A 6,000-nucleotide genomic window follows, 5' to 3' on the forward strand; every position below is an offset into this window, starting at 1 on the left:
CATATAAAATAGAAAATGATGAATACTTTTAGTGAAAGATGAATTGGATGGGGGTTCTGTGTATTCACATTATATGTACAACTCTCCTTACTGATGCCATATTTTGGAATTTCCGTGACCTAAATGGTTCGCGAAAATTAATATTTTTATATATAGTATAGTAATTAAACTTCAAAAAGTAAATCGGTTCGATTGAAGTATTATACGGCGGCTTTACTGTTGTGCCTTTAAAATACACCTATACTGCACGTACAAACTATGCTAGAGGAAAAACGATGATTTTTCAGTGTTATTTTCAACCCTTTTCAGATGCATAAAGCATTATATTTAGGAACATTTGGAAATGCCCTTAAATTGTATGAAGATCAAGAATAACTGTATTTACCAATTTCATTCACAAATTATTTCTAGAACAGGTTTGTTGTGACGCCTCCGGGTGTGGGAGCTTCTCGCTGCATTGAAGATCCATTGGTGGCCTTCAGCTGTAGTCTCCTCTATGGTCGGGTTGTAATGGGTCTTTCCCGCATAAGCAATTTCACACAGCAAAATATAATGAACATGTTTACTTTTATATAAAGTTGATTTTTATTAATAAGGGAGTTTAGTAGTAAATTGAGTTGTTTTCACATCACTTAAGTAATTACATGCAACGAACTAACATAGGTCCAAGTAATGTGCAGTGGCTGATCCAGGGGAGGGTTTTCAGTTGGAACCGCCCCTTTTTGGGGTGATCAATGCATTTAAATGGGTACATGGTTGGACCCCCCTTTTTGGGGTGATCAATGCATTTGAATGGGTACATGGTTGGACCCCCCTTTTCACAAAATGGCTGGATCCGCCCTTGATGTGTTTCAGTTTAGATTAGAGTAACTGAGACAGATCCAACCATTTTTTAAAAGGGGGACCTCACCCAGGATAAGCAGAGGCGAATTTAGTAAGTTTTCAAAAAGGGGGACCTAATGTAAATTGAGTTTTTCGCATCACTCACTAAAATAACATAGGTCCGAGTAGTGTGCAGTGGCGGATCCAGCAGGAGGGTTCCCGGTTGGAATCGCCCCTTTTGTGGGGTGATCAATGCATTTGAATGGGGACATGGTTGGACCCCCCTTTCAAAATGGCTAGATCTGCCACTGATGTGTTTCGGTTCTGACTTGACTAGCTAAGACATATTCAGCCATTTTTAAAAGGGAATCCTAACCCAGGATAAAGGGTCAGTTCCAACTGATATCCCTATCCAAATGAATTGATCGTCAACAAAAAAGGGAGGTTCAACCTCCGGAATCCCCCTCCCCTAGATCCGCCACTGACCAGAGACTTAATGTATACAAACCTGACGTAAAATTATGTACTATTGAATAATAAATAATATCACATTACTTCCAAAAATCAATAACTGTTACAGTACATTTCACATGTTTCAATAATCCAAAAACGATGTTTATGTAAGAAGTTCCCGCGCAAATGTCATGTGTTACCGAAACGGGAAACACACAAAAGAATTGTAGGTGCATGTTGTCATTCGCATTCCGATTAATTTACACAGTTCAATAAAATATATATGTTAACATTATCTATATTGGTTTTGAATCTAGTTAATAGATCAGAAAAATGATTTGTTTCTCGCAGACAACACAAAATAATATACATATTAACTCGACACTTAATCTAAACATCCCTACAACAAAATGGGACGACCAAACAGATTTCCCAATTTTGATAAAGGTGAAATATGTAGAATAAGAATTGTGCACTCCGGAATAAGATCATAAATAAAGCCCTATACAAAGTGTAAACCAAAAAAAAAATAATGTATGAAATCATTGTTTATTACATCTGCTTGCATAATAATATTGAAGTTGAAACTAACAACGATCACGTGTATCCTGTCAACCCCTGAAAAACATAATATTGTCTTCTTGACTACTTCCGGAAACCGTGGTCTGGTAAAATGATATATTGTTATAGTGTATGTTAAAAAATATTAATGCCAACATTCACCTACATTTGTACTTCATCATATGAGCAACAGACCAAGAATATAAAATAGAAAAAAAATATCCCTTATACTCATATCTTAGGTAACAAAATAGTGCTGTTAAAACAGTAAGAAGCATAGAATAATGAAGCATTTATAAGCAATACACGTTTAAACCCAAAAGCAATCATGGCATTAGTAATAGTTGATGCACTTAATTGGATTTTTTAGGGTTTCCATTGCCACCTTTGAGTCTCATGTAGACAGAATGCACGTCTGGCGTACTATATTATATGCCGGAATTTCTGACGAAGTTTAAGATTTTGTTTTTAATTGTATCTTAAAATAATAACTATACGTTATTTTTTCTCTGTCATTAATAGACTGACATAATATATATTGACCTCACCTAACCAGAAAGCCATTTTTATACAATTCCCAGTCTGTGTGCTCGCTTTCGAGATATAAGCCATGGTTGAAACTTTTGCGTGAAATAATTCTCTCTGGATATTTTCATTTTCCATTGTAAACTTTATTATTCCATTGGTCGAAATTTGAAAAGGAGGAAGACTGGGTTTTTAAAACAAACAAATTTTAAGATCAAATTTATTCGTTCATTGTGTGTTAATTTGCGTTTGTTTTTATTGATTTAAGCCGTTCATTTTTTCTATGTTATGATGTTGTGTGGTGTTTCTATTGTTTCAGAAAAAGGGAGAAGGTTTGGTATCATTAAAACGTTTAATACCGCTTCAAATGTTTGCACCTGTCCTATGTCAGGAATCTTATGTACAGTAGTTGTCGTTTGTTTATGTAGTACATACGTGTTTCTCGTTTCTCATTTTTATATAGATTAGACCGTTTGTTTTCCCGTTTGAATGGTTTTACATTAATATATATTAGGGCTCTTTATAGCTTGCTGTTCGGTGTGAGCCAAGGCTCTGTGTTGAAGGCAGTACCTTGAACTATAATAGTTTACTTTTATAAATTGTTATTTGGATGGAGAGTTGTCTCATTGGCACTCATACCACATCTTCCTATATTTAAAAACATCTTGTCCTTATTCCTTGTTATTTGATGTCTCAATTTCTGTTTATATATTTATGTGATGTTTTCCGTTGACTATGTGGGTGTTTGTGACATGCTCATCAATAGTTCTTCATAAATTATAATGCTAACTAAATCCTACTTTGTAAAGGATCACTCTGATTCGAACAAACAATTCTCTGAAACTGATATTATCAAGATGCTTGATTTCTTGATTGACAACATATTTGTTACGTTCGGAGGACGTGTTTTTTAACAGACTGTCCGCATTCCAATGGGAACAAACTGTGCCCCTCTACTTGCCGACTTGTTTCTTTATTATTATGAGGCTGACTTCATGCAGGAACTTCTTAGGAAGAAAGATAAGAAGTTAACACTATCCTTTAACTCTACTTTTGGCTATATAGATGATGTTCTTTCACTAAATAATTCAAAATTTGGTGACTATGTGGAACGCATCTATCCAATCGAGCTAGAGATAAAGGATACTACAGATACAGTTAAGTCGGCCTCATATCTTGACTTACATCTAGAAATTGACAATGAGGGTCGGTTGAAAACAAAACTTTACGACAAAAGAGATGATTTCAGCTTTCCAATTGTGAACTTTCCATTTCTAAGTAGCAACATTCCAGCAGCACCTGCATACGGGGTATACATCTCCCAATTGATACGATATTCCCGTGCTTGCATTTCCTATCATGATTTTCTTTATAGAGGGTTGCTGCTCACAAGGAAGCTATTAAACCAAGAGTTCCAAATGGTGAAGTTGACATCATCCCTTCGTAAATTTTACGGACGCCATCACGAGTTGGTTGACAGTTATGGAATAACCGTATCACAAATGATATCGGATATGTTCCTTACGTCGTAACTACAATCCCCTTCCCTTTCCTGAATGTGACCTACCGAATTAGACTATTTACCGGATTTGTTATCACATAAGCAACACGACGGGTGCCGCATGTGGAGCAGGATCTACTTACCCTTCCGGAGCACCTGAGATCACCCCTAGTTTTTTGGTGGGGTTCGTGTTGTTTATTCTTTAGTTTTCTATGTTGTGTCGTCTGTGCTGTTGTTTGTTTGTCTTTTTCATTTTTAGCCATGGCGTTGTCAGTTATTTTCGATTTATGAGTTTGACTGTCCTTCTGGTATCTTTCGTCCCTCTTTTGCAAATTCTAAAAACGGTAATTTAAGGTGAATAAAACTTACGCACGAGTAATTGCAGTTGAAAGACCAACTCAAAATACATGATGTATAAATTGGAAGAATACACTCAGACACTGTGTATTACAAAGAAGAAGGCTTTTATGAAAAATTACATACCGATTAAAAGATTTATATATTTTTTATAATTAAAATTTTTCATCCTTTTGTTTTTAGTTCAACTTTCTTCGAAGGATAAAACTAAAATTGACCGCTAGCATAAAGTGTTTGTAGGTTAGATAATTTTATATTTAAACGTGAGGATAACTAAGTTTATTTAGTGAAATATACTCTTTTTTCAAAACAGCATTCTTAAAATATCGAATTCAAAGTCTCTAAAGCAAATTCGTTTTCTAAATTGTTTTCACAAATTTCTTTTTCTTCTTCTGTAAATTTACATTCATAGTTGTACAGTGGATAATGATATGGTAACATATCGTTATCATTTCCTGCAATGAAAATAAAAGATACAATAGTATATAAAAACGCATTAAATATTCAATATGGTAATTTTAAAAAAGGATTCTGAATCTACAGAGAGCGCAAGAATCTCATGCGAAGAATACAATAATTAAGTTTTTATATTATAAACAATCTGTACAATGTGAGATTTTTTTAAGGTATGATGAGTAAAATTGAAAATGGAAATGGGGAATGTTCCACAGAGACAACAATCCGACCATAGAGCAGACAACAGCAGTTGATTTTTTTTTTATGTTAAATGAATCTTTCTGTATATAAAAATCGTATGTGTAATACTGATATGATATCAAAAAGTAAAATCATAAAAATACTAACTCCGAGGAAAATTCAAAACGGGAAGTCCCTAATCAAATGGCAAAATCATGGCTTGGTACATGCATTTTTAAATGTAGAAAAATGCGAATTGAACCTGGCGCTAAAACTCTCAGTTGTATGACAGTCGCATCAAATTCTATTATATTTACAGCGATGTGTGAACAAAACAGACATAACAGGTAAAATCGTCAAAATAGGGGTACACAAGTCACCCCCGTCTCACAATCTCAATCGAAACAAAAACAAGCAAATATAGTGTTTATATTAAATGAATGTCAAATTAAGGCAGTAAGGTTTTATAAAATCATCAATGATACCAGGCTTAAACACCAGACGCGTTTTTCAGCCAATCAAACCAATAAGAATGCCTCACAAAATAAAAATAAAAAAACATTTCCAAATCAACTGTACCAAAGTACTTGTACCTGTTGGTGAGGAAGTTAAAGTGCTTAAACGGGATTCGGTTTCTTTTAGAAGGTAAATGATAAACGTGTTTACAGACAGTTGGAAACCTAACGATTCTTTTTGTTCACAAAAAATGCATGCAAAAGACTCTAGAAATTACCAAAAATGTCAATCAGTAAAACATACAACAGAAATCCAAAAATTTCGTCTACCTTGACAAAATATACGAACCAGCAATGGTAAGCAACATCAAACACGCATTGGTCCAGTTATCCTGACTTTTGACATTTACAACATGTGATGGGGCTTTAATCTGTTTAACATGCAAAGCAATGCTGCCTTAACTCAGCTTATCAACGATTGGTTCTTAAATAACCTGCATTATGCAGCAGTGATATGTTTATTAAGCAAAACAGACTTTCTCTACCCTAGAGCAGAGCTCGTGTTTCCTTCCGGAACACGACAAATCATAGCCAGTGAGGCAAATGTTTATTAGCGACAAAATGACTTTATTGTAAGCAATAAAATACACCGAACGTCCGTCATATATGATACCGGACACACCGGCAAAT

Source organism: Mytilus galloprovincialis, chromosome 2, assembly GCF_965363235.1.
Source record: "Mytilus galloprovincialis chromosome 2, xbMytGall1.hap1.1, whole genome shotgun sequence".
In the NCBI taxonomy this organism is placed as follows: Eukaryota; Metazoa; Mollusca; class Bivalvia; order Mytilida; family Mytilidae; genus Mytilus; species Mytilus galloprovincialis.